The sequence below is a fragment of the Gorilla gorilla genome, chromosome 18 (assembly GCF_029281585.2).
Source record: "Gorilla gorilla gorilla isolate KB3781 chromosome 18, NHGRI_mGorGor1-v2.1_pri, whole genome shotgun sequence".
NCBI lineage: Eukaryota > Metazoa > Chordata > Mammalia > Primates > Hominidae > Gorilla > Gorilla gorilla.
The window spans coordinates 116694448-116711151 of NC_073242.2; the positions used below are offsets into that span (position 1 = coordinate 116694448).

General features: G+C 45.3%; 1 long non-coding RNA gene across 1 annotated transcript; it reads left to right on the plus strand.

The window, feature by feature from the left end:
* Nucleotides 1-12508: 12508 nt before the first annotated feature.
* On the plus strand, nucleotides 12509-16074 carry LOC101154073 (uncharacterized). The gene is made up of 2 exons (XR_176572.5): nucleotides 12509-12740; nucleotides 15866-16074. It is a non-coding gene; the product is annotated as an uncharacterized lncRNA (long non-coding RNA).
* Nucleotides 16075-16704: the final 630 nt, after the last annotated feature.

The window sequence follows — 16704 nt, forward strand, 5'->3', positions numbered from 1 at the left end:
AAAGGAAATAAATGACAAATTGAACTGTGTAGAAAATAATATGATAACACCATAAAAAAGTGAAAATTCAGGTAACCAACTGGGAAAAAAAACTTGCAAAATATGAAACAGGGAAATGAATAATATCCAAGATAGAGCCCTCTTAAAAATCAGGCATAAAATGATAGACTCACACATAGATGTATAAATAGAAAAATGATCAAAGGATAAGCTTTGGGAGGCTGAGGCAGGAGGATGGCTGAGGCAGGAGAGTTGCTTGAAGCCAGGAGTTAGAGACCAGCCTGGACAACAAAGTGAGACCTCCGTCTCTACCCCCCCCCCCCCAAAAAAAAAAAAATTGGCATGGTGCTGCACACCTGTAGTTCCAGCTACTTGGGAGGCTGAGGTGAGAGGATCCCTTGAGCCCAGGATTTTGAGGCTTCAGTGAGCTATGATGGCACTCCTGTACTCCAGTCTCTGAGGCAGAGCAAGACCCAGTCTTTAGAACAAACAAACAAACAAACAAACAAAACAACCCCAAGATATTGTTTTTCTTTTATCGGTAATAATGAAAGAATTGATCATAGCCAGCATTGGGGATAGGATGGAGAGCAGGGTGACTCTATTGGTGGCCCATAAATTGGTATGTTGTTTTTGGAATCAATTAGACAATACCTATTCTAGTTGAAAACTCCTGAAGTCTTCACCACAGACATCAATTTTGGTATCCATTTTGGAAAATAAATACCCACATGTGAACAAAGAGGCAGGTCTGAGATATTCACTGGAAACATTTTTATGATAGTATCATGTGTAATGCATGAACATGTGACCACTCCCTGCAGCTCATTTGGATCTCTAGGCATCTTTGCAAACCCCACCGAGCTTGGGTGCTTAAATGCCAATTTGTGACAATTGGAAGTACCGAAATGACTATCAGTATAAAAACGGTAAAACAAACGATGATGTTTCTACACTGAGTATTGTGCATTGGTTTAAAAAACGAGGTTGTGAAGTACTGTAGACATGGAAAGGTCTCTAAGACATATTGCTGGGAGAAAAAGTAAGCTTCTGAATAATGTGTTCAATATTATGCCATTTATGTGTAAGAACACAAGGTGGTAAATATTGTATGGATACACATTTGTATGTGTGTGGATTCGTAGAACACTGTCTTGAGGGATATATAGCAAATTGGCCAGCAGTTTTCTCTTGGTGTAGAGCTTATAGGTGGTTTTCATCATTTCTCTGTGCTTTTGTCTATTTTTCGAGATAGAGATTACTTTTGAAATTTAAAAAAAGTTAAAAATCAGCACATGAGTGATAATGAGTTTTACAGCATATTTATCTACTCTATAAGGCAAAGCAGTCTTCCTGCTGTTAAGTCCAGGCAAGTTCAATATGCTTTTCAGTTTTCAAAGCTATGTCCATTTATAATTTTATTTTATCCTTGTAAATCCATCCTGAGCTGAGGGAGCTAATCGGCCTTCGTGTGAGGGTGCCTGAAGATGTTTTAGGCATTTTTATTTTATTCTCAACTCTAATTCGAGGAGGGAAGAGTTGGCCTTTTCACCTAACATCTGATATGTCCCTCTCACGCTCCTTAATACTCTGTCTCCCAGGAGTGGCCTCGTGCCAGACCCTCCAGAATCCAAGGCCCCTTGGTGATGCATTCACCCAGGGTGAGAGAAGACCCTCACCAAGGTGACAGGTAAGGGAGCCACATCGCCAGGCCAGCACCCGCCCCACCCCCCACCATCCTGATCTCTAGGAGTCTTTGTATACCCCACCAAGCTTGGAAGCTTAAATCTCAATTTGTGACAAAGCTTACAGAGATGACACTAAATAGGAAGTCTTCATTTTTCTGAGCATATTGGGGACCTAAGAGGCCGAGGAGAGGAGCATTGGAGGAATTTCTGAAGAGAAGGCAGAGGAGGAAGCAGCGGGCTAGGGAAGGGGGAACAAGTGTCCGGGATGTCACCTTCCTTGTTCAAAGTCTGAGAGAGTGCCTAAGGGAAAACTGCCTTCGAAGGGCAGCATTGTAGGCAAATGCTGCTTTCTTTTCTCAAGGCAGCCACCCCAGAGCCCTCGGAATCCTGGTTCTAGTGTTCTGCGGTAGGTTTGTCCAATCCTGGGTCATGAAGCACTGCTGAGTGGGGACATCGATTTTGCCAGCTGCAGCCAAATTATGAAAAGTAAATACACTTAGAAAAATGAAATAGACCAGCACTCTCAAACGGTAATATGCATCATCATGCTGCCAGGGGAGCTTGTTAAAATGCAGGTTGACACCGTGCAGGTCTGCAGTGGGGCCCTGGATTCTGCATTTCCAACTCAGATGACTCTGAAGCCACTGGTCCAGGGACCACACTTTGAGTAGGGAAGGACAAGGGGTTAAGCTGGACCAGACTGGGACAAAATGTTTCAGCATGTAATGCACATCAGATCACATCTAGTTTTTTGAGCATTTACTTCAAATGGGTGTGTGTACATGTGTGGGTACTGTGTTGACATGCGTATTCTTGTAACAGAATGTGGTTCAAAACACTGAACTAGAAGTAGGACTCGAGTCCAAGGAAGACACACTCAGGTGGCCTCTGACTATGCATCATTTTGACTAGATTTTAAACATGAAGACGTCCATCAGGAACATACTTCTTATCTAGTCCCACGTTGCTTCCAATACGAACATTTGAACCTGTGCCATTTCCTGTGGTGCGGGCTTACACAGAGGGGTGGGAAGGGCATATCTATTTTGGATTCTCATTTCAAAACCTCCCAATATCATCGAAATCAACTGGCACAAACAGAGTGCCTGGGAGTTTCTTTCATAGAAACGGCCAAGTTTGTCTATCAATGGAGCACACGCGAGCCGGGCGGAAGAGCACGCCAATGGCCGCTCCATCAACTCTGGCAGATGTGTACATTACGCCTTTTGATCTCAGAGGATGCTGTATTTAGATGACATAATATGCTTTTGGTTATCTTTCTTGAAGGTAGAAGGGGACGTAAGCAGATATCCACTTTTGCAAGATAAAATTAGCACCTCTTTGCTGGAAGATAAACATTTCGGCAGGAAAGCCCTGATTAAAGTACAAAGCAGCCAGGGGGTATTAGGCTGCACCCCTTTGAGCGAAATGCCTATTTATAATAAAAGGAAATAACATCGGTATGACATAGGGCAGCAAAGAGAAGCCACCTACCACAGCCTCAAAGAAATAGCGTCGTTATTGCAGGCTTTCTGGAAAGTTCCACTATGATTTGGTTCCACAAAGGCCAACACTGGGGTTTAGGGGAGGAAAGGGGAGAGGGAGGCATTCCGTTGGTCTAGACCCTTTCTGCTCCCACGCTCCAGGGCTGCAGGAACAGTTGTGTGGTTTGCTGACTACGCAGGGCAGCCTGGCCAGGGCGGGGAGTGGGGGCAGCTCCGAAGTTATTCACCCCAATGGAGAGCCCAGTCTGCCTGCAGAGGGACACTGTTTTGATCATTCTGGCAAAAAGGCACCTGGTGGGTTCACCAAGGCAGTCCTTCTATTCCTCTAAGATACCTCTGCCCACTCCCATTTTTGTGCTGTGTCCACAGAGACCCGTGTTCCCCAGAATGATGTTCCCTCTCAGTAGCCACTCACGGAACAGTGGATAGGAAAATCCCTGGTTTCACTTGCAGCTGGGAAGACAGTCTAGCAGTGCACGTTGTTCCAGACTCTTCATCTTTCTCCACTGGATGGCCGTCTTTCAAAATCAGAGCACGCTAGCACCAGGAAGCTGCTTAAACTGTGTTTGCTGAAACTTGCAGAAATTCTCAGCAGTTTTGTAGCTCCTCACTTCTTCCTTTCTGCAGGAGGCATGTAAGGAAGTCCAGTTATTCATTCAACAGACATTTATGGCTGTTTGTTATGTACCAGCCACTGCCAATGCTGAAGGTCCATGGTGGTGAGGCATTGGGGAGCCCTGTCCTCACCGCCTGGCAGAGATGGCAGGCCAGGTATGGTGAGGGCCATGGGAAGGGGATTTCACAACACAGCAACCCTCGAGACTCTGGGGTTCGGCCTCTGCATGCATCCAGGGGATGAATCAGAGGCATCCAGATAATGAGGGGAGACCGATGGAAAGGAACCTGCATGTGCAGTGTCTCAGAGGCAGGTGGATTGAGGGTAGATCTGCTTGGCTGGGCTCCACAGATGGGAGAAGGCTGGCGTGGGAGCCAGGACCCAGCATTCACAGCCCTGTAAAACACGGGTACCACACATCCCAGTTTGCCTGTTGCACGTCCCAAGTTTGTGACTGTTGTTCCACTGTGATTATTGGCAACATCCCCCTTGACTCTCAAAAGTGTCCAGGTTGGAGCAACAAACCATACAGACACTCTAGAAAGGATTTAATAAGCAAGAAGATGACATATTTGTGCTTGCTGATGAAAGAGCACTCAGGCTGCCCTGCAAGAATGGCTCAGAGTCAGGGAGGGCGGATGGGGAAAAAATGGCCATTGACCAGGGTAATGGCTTTGAGGGAAAAGAAATAATCAGAGCTTTGGGAGGTTCCTAGACACTGGCTCTGAACTGATACTAATTCTAGGAGACCTAAAAAGTCACTGGGTTTACCAATATGACCAGGTGCTTATGGAAGCCAACTGATCTGTGGAGTTCTAGCTTAGGTCTCTCCTAACGTGGGCCCGGCGGATCCCTGAACCTGTCCTCTAGTTATTTCCCCAGTGCTAGGGTGCATCACTGGAATACACACACCCATTTAGCTGGCAGATGATGGGGAGAGAAAAGGGGTTTGTCAGGTAATTTCTGGTTACAGTTGATTACAGTGATTCTGATTCCAGGCTGCTCTTCATTTATGCACAGTCCTGGGTTACCTGAGAGTAAGGACTGTCCAGAAGGGGCTGCCTCCCATTTTCAGAATCCCCTTCAGGTCTGGGCTCACTGGTGGACCTGCACAGGCTTTGTGTTAACCATTTGTTTCTCCTACTTGGGAGCTCCCGCAGCACCCAGCTAGAAGGGGCTCCAAAATTATAAAGATGCATGGATTATAAAGATGCATGGGTTATAAAGATGCATGGATTATAAAGATGCATGGGTTGTAAAGATGCATGGATTATAAAGATGCATGAGTTATAAAGATGCATGGATTATAAAGATGCATGAGTTGTAAAGATGCATGGATTATAATGAAGCCTGAACTCGTTGACATCTTCCATAACAGTGAAGGCCGACATGGCCTAGAGCTCATGCTGCTATTTTACGGTTTGCACATCTGAAGAGGGCAAGGAATTGGCCTGAGCCCACACTTCCTGCTTTAGAGGGCCCTCCCCACCCTGCGTTCAGGTCCCCAAACTCCTCATCCATCCTGGTTTTGCAGCCGTTTATACCTTGATGTTAATTTCTGTTCTAGCATTTCCATTCCTCTTGGGGGAAGGTGCATTTTTAGGGATCACATTTTGTGGTGAAACATTTCAGTGAGACAGGCAGAGACAGGAGACACTTTTGGGGTGTGCCTGCGATCACGTGGATTTCCCTTGCTGTCCTTCTCTGAGGATCACAGAGCCCTTGGCCGTCAGTTCTCCAGGCTGCCCGGGGCTGCAGTGGCTGCACCTGCTCCTCTAGGGAGGATCCCAGGGACTTACCTCCCTATATCTGACATCCCCTCCTTGACTCTGAGTCTCTTTTGATGACAGACACATTCAGCGAAACCAATTCCCTGTTCAGACTTCCTGTTATCACCTGTGTGGCTCTTCCAACTGCAGCCTCTGTGTAGCTAATCTGGAAAAACAGTCCCTCCACCCCCACCCCATGTTCCCTCTTCCACATGAAAATATTTTTTTTTCATTTTTGAGAAGTAGACTTGATATTTGATACATCAAAGAGAGGAGGAAAAGTTTCCATGTAATTTCTACTTTACAGTCAGGACAGATTTTATTTTTAATCACATCTTTGTAAGCCTTATTTAGGGGCTTGGCATAATCCATCTGGGGCTACTTCAAGGATTCTTTTTGCTTAAAACCTCCAAGATCTTCCCTCCTTAGAGCGAATATTCCCTGCAGGCTTTTAAGTGTCACCTGATCCACTTCAGCACTTAATCCACCCCATAGCAGATTCAGACAAGCACTGAAAAGATAGTAGTGTGCCCCCATGCTCTGAGAAATTCAACGGAAATGCAATACTAAACCTCCAAAAATATAAGAAAAGCCAGCAAAGAGCAGAGGATCATAATTGCATTTTGCAGTCATCATATTTCATGTGTTGATTTGCTTTATTGGTTCATCTTCTGTTACTTACTCCTTCTTTTAATTGTTTTCTGTTTTGATGCCTTTTCAGTCATCTTCTTTGTAAGATACAGTAGTCCCCCTTTGTCCTCGAGGGAGATGTTCAAGACCCCCAGTGGATGGTTGCAACTGTGGATAGTATGGAACCCTGTGTATACTAGGGTTTTCCTGTACGTACCCATGATAAAGTTTAATTTATAACTGAGGCACAATACGAGAGTAAGAACAATGAATAATAATAAAATAGAACAGTAACAATATACTGCAATAAAAGTTATGTGACTGAATTCCTCTCTCTCTCTCTCTCTCTCTCTCCCTCTCTCTCTCTCTCAATGTGTTATTGTACTGTGCTCACCTATTTTCAGACCCCCATTGACCGAGGGTAACTGAAACCTCAGAAAGCAAAACTGCAGATAGGCGGGGACTACTGTAGATTTATCTTTCTTGGCTTTTAATTTTTTTCTTTCTTTTAATTTTTACTTAATTATAAGTTGCAATTAAAATGCAACTTACATACAGGAATAGGGTACAGAGTACACAAACCTTAAATGTATAGCTTGAAGACTGTCACATATGTGGACACCCAGAGGGTCCTCCCTGCAAATCCTGCACCCACCTCAGAATACTATCCCAGAGATGGCCACACTTCCAATTTCGACTCTCAGTGTATTTGGAAAAACACCAGATTCCTAAATCGTGTTCTTGATGTGGATGCCCTGACCTGCTGGTATCAGTTAACTCTGTCCTCTGGACAATCTGCCATGGTCTGAAGCCTTCCTGTGACCTTCCAGGATCCCAGACAGAGGGGCTCACTTGAACGCACCCCATTTTCCAGCCTTCCCAGACCGGCTTCTGTCTTTTGGGATAAATTCAAGGTGTCACTTAGTCCTCTCTCAGTCTCTTCTTCAGCAGCCTTGGCTCTCACCACTGCTGAGGCAGAACTTCAACGCCAGGCCCCTGCTTAACTGTTATTGGCCAAACAGTACAATATGATTGATAGGGACCTCAATATGATAGGGACCTCAAGATTGGGACCTCTACCTGTCCATGTCAATCTTGAATTGTAACTGGAGTCCAGCTGGGCATGGTGGCTCACACCTGTAATCCCAGCACTTTGGGAAGCTGAGGTGGGAGTATTGCTTGAGGCCAGTAATAAAGAGCCAGGTGTGGTGGGACATGCCTGTGGTCCCAGCTACTTGGGAGGCTGAGGTGGGAGGATTGCTTGAGCTCAGGAGTTCAAGGCTGCAATGAGCTATGATCATCACGCCACTGGGTGGAGAGTCTGGATGACAGAGTGAGACTCTGTCTGAAAAGGAAAAAAGAAAAAACAAAAAAAAGAGAAGCCTGAAGGCGAGAGTCTGAAGATGGACTCCCTAACTCCCTAACTCCCTAACTCCACCACAGTCGAGACTTCGGGTACGTCTCTTACTCCCTGCAAACTTCACATCAGTGACGGCAAATTCACAGTGTCTGCCACCGCCGTCCTCCCAGCAGACATCACCAGTCCCTCCTTCAGCTCCCTCCTGCCCAAGCTCGACAAAGCATCTAAATCACCAGTTTTCAGCCTCAGCTGCACATTAGGATCACATGGGAGCTTTGAAGAAATCCCGGTACCGGGGTCCCACTCCCACATATTCTGATTGAGTTAGCTGGGGGTGCAACCTACCTAGGAGGTTTTTAAACACCACCCCCCACCCCCCGCTCGGTGATTCTAAAGTGTAGTAAAAGTTAAGATCTTTTGCTCCAAATCCTTCTCAAACAAGGCTTCAGGAAGCCACTACCACAAACAGACGAAATCCGTGTCCTTTCTGTTCTAAGCCCCGGCTACCCTGTGTGGTTCCAGGACCAGTGACTCTGGCCTCCCTGGTGCTAGTAACTGATGAGACCCTCATCCCCATCCAGACTCGCTGAATCTGAACCTGCCCTTTAGTCAGATCCGCAGGGGTTCCGAGCACGCCGCTGGGCTGGAGGCATTCCAAGGCCCCTCGCAGCCCTCAGTCTGTGATTTCGGCTCCACGAGCTCCCTCCACTGCGAATGCATAGGGGTTTTAAGAGATGATGCGGCTCAGGGACTGGCTGTTTTTATATTAATATGGCCATTTGTGTGTTTCCCTTTATTTTTTTAAAGTTCGTTGTTAATTAATTAGCAGACATGTTTTCTCTGTATTATCTGTAAACAATTCTCTTAATTCTAATCCCAGTTATCCGTAAAGCTATTCTCCCCAAAGAACTTGTGACAATTAAAAAAAATCTTCATGAACTCCACTTCCCAGTAAAAGTTCATGCAGATTCAAGTCAGAGGCAAAGACCCATCCGTGGCGTCATTTCCACTGAACTTTGACCTATAGGGGGCTGCCTGAGTGTAGGTTCTTTATGTCCCCGAGGGGAGGCTCCTTAATAAGTGACACTGAGCTCTATCAAGGATCATCCGATGTGGATAGCCTTCGACTCTCATCACTACTGGGAATCTGTCCCAATGAAATAACCCAAAATATGGTAAAAAGCTCTACAGGGGAAATATTTCTGTAACGGAGATCAGTTTAACAACGTGAATGCCCAACAATAGGGAGGAAGGTGGTTTTGTGTTAGAATATTGTTCAGCACTTTAAAATACGTATGTAAAACTGCATCGAGGTTCCAACTACGTGTATATGGAAAGAAATTCACAGAAAAAGTCGAGGAAGAAAAAACATAAGACATTAATAAAAGATGTATCACAGAAAAGAACTCAACCACAATCCTGCCACTCTATTTTTCAAGTTTTTTATATTTGCAAAACGTTAATATTTTAATTATGAATGTATAGATACTTTAAATATAAGAATAGCCTAATGCCACTGGGAACGGCATGTTTGTTTATATTACAGTGATTTTTCAGTGATTGAAGATTTTATTTAGTAATTAAAGGAAGAAAGTAGGAAGAAAACCTCCGGACAATACTGTTTCCTGATGGCAGAATTTCCTCCGTATATCACCCTGCCAAATCACTGCGTCTGTGGTTTATTTTTTTCTAGCTTTTCTTATTATGGGGCGGCCACCCCATTTTTAAGAGTTATTGCTCTCCACACAATCAAGTATTTTCCTTTTGTTGCCTGAGTTAAATAGCGATCTGATAATCTGTAATTTATTGAGAATTGCAAGCCAGCACTTTGCCCATGTCTGCCCACGCTTTTGCAGACAGGGAAACTAGATCCAGAGAGGGCAAGCTACTTGCCTGAGCAAACACAGCTCGCAGAGGGCAGACACAGGATTTGAACCAGCTCTCAAGCCCCCAGCTGTGCTGCCCAGCCTCCGTGGCAGGGCAGGCGGCCGGCTGTCGGGAGGGCCTCGAGGCCTTGAGTGGAGTGGCTTCAGGGCTGTTTATTGTTCCTGTGGCTCATGGTACAACCATCAACTTGATGTTTGAAGGGTGAGGGTGGGGGCACTTTGAAAGAGTGGAGGAAAGCTTCCAGAGGGGTCTGCCTTTTAACAGACGCGATAGAAACCAGAGGGCAGCCAGGGTGGCTGAAAGGGTGGTGGGTGGCCAGCAAGCCAGCCAGGTGTTCGGTGCCACCCTCAGATGACATTGTATATAGGACACAGACTCAGCAGTGAGGCCTGGAGCTGTCTGTGGGAGAGCTGGTGGACCTGGCAATGCATCCCCTTCCTGCGGGCATCTGCGGATCATCTTCTGCTGGCTGGGGACAGGTCAGCTGGGCTGAGTCCTGGCTGCTGGGGACCGCACGATACTGCCCTCAGCCACCTCGCCATCCAGGCATTTGAGAACATGGACAGAGTTCTCAGATGGATTCCTAGAGCAAACGTTGCAGTCATGACCTGGTCAGTGAGAGGAATGAGCTTTGGTCAGGTGGGCAGCCAGCCCAGACCGCATGCACAGCATTCATGTTTGCCGGGCACGTCCAGCACTTTTCAGGCCCTATTTTATGCAATCCCAATAAAAAACCCGCGAGGTAGGGACCATTGCTCTCCCCAGTTTATAGAAGAGCAAACTAAGGCTCAGAAAGGTTCATTCACCCAGTTGGCAGTCTGGGGTGTGATCCCGGGCAGCGTGACCTGGGCTCTCGCTGCTGATGTTTATCTCCTGTTTTTCCAGCTCTGCCAGTGGACAGCCTGGCTTGAGCTCCTGACTCTGACACTTTGTCACTCTCCAGCAGCCTGGTCTTCAGCGATGGGCTGGCCTCTGTCTGCCTCAGTTTCCTCATCTACAAAGTGAAGCTAATAATAGTCCCTCCTCCTGGGTTGTTGTGGGGGTCAAATGAGTCTTTCCATGTATGATGGTATAACAGGAGTAGAAGACTCCCGGCATCTGGCGATAACTCCGTAAAGGTGGTTATTCATACAATTATTATTATTTACTTTCGAGCCTCATCTGTTATGTTCTCCCCTTGTGAAACTGAATCTTCCTTTCCTTCCATCTCCTCTGATGTGAAATGTAGATAATGGCAGTCAGCATCAATGTCACTGAGTGGACGGGACACAGGACACAGAAAGCCATTGTTTCAAATCTAAGTCTCTGCAGAAACCTCTGGAGCAGCGCATTTTTATTCTAAATATTCATGCTGTCTCTAGATGCACTTCCTGGTCCTTATCTGGAGCATGATTCTCTCTGACAATAATCATGTAGCCAACATATTTAAAATTCAGCGTCTTAGACAGCCTGGCATTTGACACAACGAGGGATCTTTTTGTAAGTGCTGGTATTTAGTGGTGACACTGGGCGAAAATACTAAGTGAAGCTTAGCGGTTCTCTTGTTATAAAAGAAAAGGAAATTGCCTTCCGTTTAGGCTGAAGCAATTTTCGGACCGTGGGAAGGGGGCAGTTCAGTACTGAGTTCTTTTTCAGATCATATTGGCTTAGGAGCTGTTACATCCAAGTTGTGACTTCAGAACAAAAGAAATTGAACTTGTGTTTTGCCGAGTTTAAGTTGGTGTCGCCTGGTTCCAACAGGTCCCAAGGAGAAGGGGTATTTGCATTTGGTCCCCGTGACCTCTGTGTTCCCCAGTGGGGGCTGTGGTCCACAGTGGGAGGCTCAGGGGCTGGGGCAGGAGCAGAGAACATCCAGATGACCGTGCGTGCCGCCGTCCACTGGGCTTTCTCATTAACCCGTGGTCACACCGTCCAATTCGTCAAAGAAACCTGAAGCAAGGGGACGGACGGAACTGGCACATGCATGGGTGCAGGCGAATCCCTGGCTTTGCTAATTGGGGTTCTCTTCCCATCTCAGTTAGGTTCTGCCGTCTGAGCAGAAAAGCTAAGAGGGAAGCCGGGATTTTCCAGCCAAGCCTGCCTCACAGGCCCACGTGTGGTCACTCCTAAGCGTCTGGTGTAAACAAGAGTCATTGTCTCTTTGGTGGTGGGATTCCTTCTCAGAAAGCTTGCTGTGGTGTCACCAGGGAAGCTGGAGGGAATTTAAGCCCCTCCAAAATCGAGCTGCAGATGTTGTCTTGAACTGGGTGCTGCTGTTTCTTTGCTGGGAAAGGTTTTCTTCCTTGAGCGGCTGATCTCTTCCTTCATCAGAATTATCAAGGTTCTGGTCAGCCAGGTCCTCTCCAAAACCACAGCCATTTTCAGGAGACAAAAGCAGCCTCAGTTTATAAGGGACCACTGAACGGCTTTATGGCATGCTTGGGAATTACAAATGTCAAATCAAACAACATGAAATTGTGCCCTTCTTTTGTGTGCGTTCATTAGAAGGACTTGGAAAACCAAATCATGATGTATCGGTATATGTTTTTTATACAGAAACAATATTGAAAAAAAGGCCCCTCGATGAATTCGTAAATTAAGGCAAGGAGATGCTTACTTGAAATGTTGAAAGCCCCCACAGATCTAATACTCCAAACCAAAAATTATAGGCAGCACTGATAGCAGATGTTTTCGTCCTATCTAAATATGAAAAAGTATTATATGTTATATTGACATTTAGGCTACATGTTTCCCTTATAAGGTGTTTGACATAAATAGCTTTTATTATGTAACTCCTCAATAGAAGGCATACACACATTTCTTAAAGGTCCCAGCTGCTATTGTTATCACTGGAGGCATAAAATTGGAATCCCAACTTCCAATATCAAATTTTAGCACAAACCCTATAAAATGCATCTTGTCAGAATGTGCCAGAACCGCTAAGCTCTTTTCGGCTGAACAAATTGCAGCTGGTGTCCTTAAAGGTCGAGAATCAACTTGCTGTATCCTCAGGGTTTAGGCAGCAAATTGGTCCCAGTTTTCACCCTGCCGCAGGGCTGGCTGGGGAGGGCAGGGGTTTAGATTAGCCGTGGCCTAGGCCGTTTGACGGGGTGACACGAGCCTGCAGGGCCGCGTCCAAGGCCCGGAGATAGGACCAACCGTCAGGAATGCGAGGAATGTTTTTCTTCGGACTCTATCAAGGCACACAGACAGACCATGGGGATTCTGTCTACAGTGACAGCCTTAACATTTGCCAGAGCCCTGGACGGCTGCAGAAATGGCATTGCCCACCCTGCAAGTGAGAAGGTAACGTTTATTTTTGTATTTTTTGCTCTGTCTCCCATATACAGACTGTAGAAAGACCACCAAGAGCGGACCATTTTTTTTTTTTCCACCATGATGTACAATTCACGTTTGTTAATAAAAAAAAAGTGCCCGAGGTCATCCACCTAGACTTTTTTTTTCTTAAACAGGAAACGGGTTTCAGATGTTTATATGTTGAAAAGTAAGGCTACTAATCCGTTTAGCCATTTAGCAGGCCCTGGCTAACTCTCTCGTACCTTTTAATGTTCAGACCCCATAGAATGACATTAATTTTTATCCCTCTTGTTATTTAGAATTAAAAAAAAACAAAAACAGAAAAACACTTTCAATAGTCACCTGCTTTTTTGGGACAGCTCCAGTGGAGGTTAAAATAAATGAATCCGGTGGTTTCATTCAATTGTGCTCTTAGCTGCGAGGGTGCTGTGCGGTGGGTTTGAGTATTCAACACTCTTCAGCAGTTCTTTAAAATAGAGCGTGGTCTCGTGTATTTTCGTGTGTCTGTATCCACAAGTGGATCTCTGTTGAAGCAACATATTTAGATGAACAGTTAAGGTTCACAAACGCACATACTTATTCCGTCTATAGCAAGGGTGGGAATTGGTCTCTTCAGTACTTTTCTTTCATTTTTTGGGGGGGGTCAGTGTGATGTTTTCCACGTTTCTTCTTGATGTTCGGCTGTGCCAGGTAACAGAGAAAAGGCATTTCCCAGGGAGCCGATGATCGCTTGAAAGGGCTTCAACTTGATGCTTGGAAATAAAAAATTTTGTTTTATTTCTGCCATTTTTTTCCTCATCCCAGGACCAGTAATTTTAAACAGTTGTCACTGGTGCAAACGTTTCCCTGTTTAGTGTGGCAAATCAATGCATTTTTACCCTGTTGGGGAGGTTTACATATTTATAGTCCAGGGAGAAAAGAGCACAACAAACGGGAAGTGTGGATGCTTTTTAAGTGAATTTGTTAGTATTCAAATCATTGGCGTAAAAGACTATTTTAAACATAGAGTTCAAAGCAGAAGGAATAATATTATTTCCTAAAACTGGATCAAATGGTTCCCCCTTTTTAACCCACCTGTGTTTGACCAAACGCTTTATGTTTACCGATCTTGCAAGGGTGCAAAAGAACTATTCTTGAAGAATTTCGTCAGGGAGAGAAAGCCAGCTAAGTTGAAATGAGCTCTTAAAATTTCAGCATCAGTATTTTCAGGATCAGTAAAAAAGTTACTTTCAGGATCAGTAAAAAGTTATTTGCAAAAATTAAACATAGACAAAGAATCATCTTTTACTTCACTACAAGAATCCTCCCCTCACCCTCGTGTGTGTGTGTGTGTGTGTGTGTGTGTGTGTGTGTGTGTGTGTGTGTGTGTGTGTGTGTAGAGAGAGTTCTATGAGGCAAAAAATACATTTTCTTGCTTTTTCATCAGAGTACCAGAAGCGGCTGGAGAAAAGATTAGTACCAGTGTAAAAATGGATATGTTAATAAATGTCCAAACTCCTTTAAATGGAGGTGAGATGGATATGATAAAACAAATTTTAAAATATATGTTTTTGTTTTGTTTTTTTTTAATCAAACGAAAAGGCCATTTTTAGCGTATAGGGGCATGTTTTAATTCGGCATTCAAATTATGCCAGGCATAGGTGTCAGGGACTCCCCGTGCAAACCCAGTGACAAAACAATAACACCATCACCTGCGTTGAAATGTGAGCAAAAATAATAGAGTGGTTATCTCGAGAAAGCGGCTCCTGAAAAATGCCTCCCTTAAAATGGAAGCATCCGGCAGAGGCTGATCTGTGGGGCTGGGGAGAAATGGAGCAATTGCCAACACTCCAGGCTCGTCTGTGAACCCCAAATTCCATTAAGAAAAGAAACTGCTTAGCAAGACCCTTTTGAAAGCCCCGGGGTGCTAAAGGAGCAGAAGGAAAGCCCGGCTTAGCATCCACACGGCCACCAAAGCTCGGAGGGCAGGGACTGCCGGGAGGAACTGATCTGATGAGAGGATCCATGAGAGAGCAGGGCAACTGCACTAAGTGCCCATTTCTCCAACACGGACAGGGCACCGGGGAGCTTGGCTAACATGGTCACTCAGCCTTCCTTTGTGGAATCACAGGACAGGAGCCTGCTTTGGGCCAGCATTTACAAAAACTGTCTTTTTGGCCCCTGGACCCTGATGAATAGAAAAACGCTGCAGTCTGCAAACCCACTGCAATCGCCGCATCAGCTCTGAGCTGAGATGCTTCCCAAATGAACACCTGGATGGTGTAAATCACCCTGACAGTAAACACTTCAGGCCAGGACGCAGGCTGCAGGCGGGGTGGGGTGGCATCCTCCCACCCAGCTGGGGTCCATAAACCAGGCACTGGCCCTGCGCTAATAAATGCTCCTTTCACAGCAAAAGACCCCTCCTCCCAGGCTGGGATCACAGTCCTTGTAGAGAGGGTGCTCAGATAACCGACAGCGTTTCTCCCACCCTCACCACTGTCCGACTTACCCCGGGCTGGTATCAGGGAGTGTTGTCAGGCGTTTATGCCATTATGAATGGCTTTATGATAGCTTGAGAGGGGGACCAGGGCCACCGGCTTCATGGTGGCTATTTTCTGAAGTTGGCATGAGAAGATAAAACCAAAATTCAAGGTTTGCTTTTTAAATACCATGCTAGTAAAATCAGAACAGTAATGACGGGAACCAAAAGATCTATCTGAAATGTTCCTAAGGTTAGTGGAATCTACAGTGGCATTCCCTCTTGTAAAACACATTGGACTCAAATGTTAAAATAACTCTCCCTCTTCGTGCTGCTGTCTCAAAATCCTTGACTGCTAATGGATGACCACCCATTTGGTGTATACAATTCTTATAAAATTCCCCAAATAGGGGAAAAGCAGAGGGTAGATAGCAGAATAGATCTAGAAAAAGAACACCTCCTTGGGAATTTCTTCGCATTCAGATGCTCTACTTTAAAAAATAAAATGTCTCCGTATAATTATCCAGTTAGGAGGAGTCTTTTAAATGATATCTTTTGTCTTCAGCCAGACAGATGTGAGGATGCACAATGTAAACGTTATGCAGCAGCTTTGGGAGACGCTTTTTATGGCTCTGTTTCTTTCCACTCATAGCACAGACTCGAGAAATGTAGGGAACTCGAGAGCAGCCACTCGGCCCCAGGATCAACCCAGCACTGAAGAAAAACAACCAGAAGAAATTATTCTTCAGCCTGAAATGAAGCCGGGATCAAATGGTTGCTGATCAGAGCAAATATTTAAATTGGAAAAGTCAAATTGAGCATTATTAAATAAAGCTTGTTTAATATGTCTCAAACAGAAAATGTCTTTTGAAGAGCATTTTAAACCTGATATTAAAATCTGGCCGAGCGCATGTCCCGGGGCGTAATTGGTGAGCACAGGAATTTGGGTCCTTTGCAAGAAGTGTGGTATTCTCCCTTCACAAGGTATTTTTTTCCCCAACGTATAAAATGAAAGCAGAAAGGTTTTTAGGTAGCTATTTAAAACTGTTCACACAACATAATAAATATAAGACAATTGACCCGTGTTTTAATGTTTATCCCTAAGACGAAGTGCAGCCCGGCTGGTGCAGTGACGCAGGCGGCTTGCTGGAGCCGAGAACACCCACGTGTGGGGTGATGTTTTCCCACCACGGTGCAGCGGGTTAGCAACTGACCCGTGCTCCCACCAAACCTAAAACCACTCTGTAATGGGCTTTACGGTATTTACATTTTGAATTTTATTTATAGGACACCAGATGTCTGTGTTCACAAGAAAAAAAATCATTTGGAATATAAAATCCCTCCCCTTCCCCGCATTCGTTAGCTGAGGAGATATTTGCCTTCCCCACTGCAATGCGGCAGGGGCTCGCAAGCCGGTTCTGAGCTGGGGTTTATGGTCTCTTTGGAGGTTCGGGAGGTGGGAGACTGAGCATTTATTCCCATTTTCTGTGT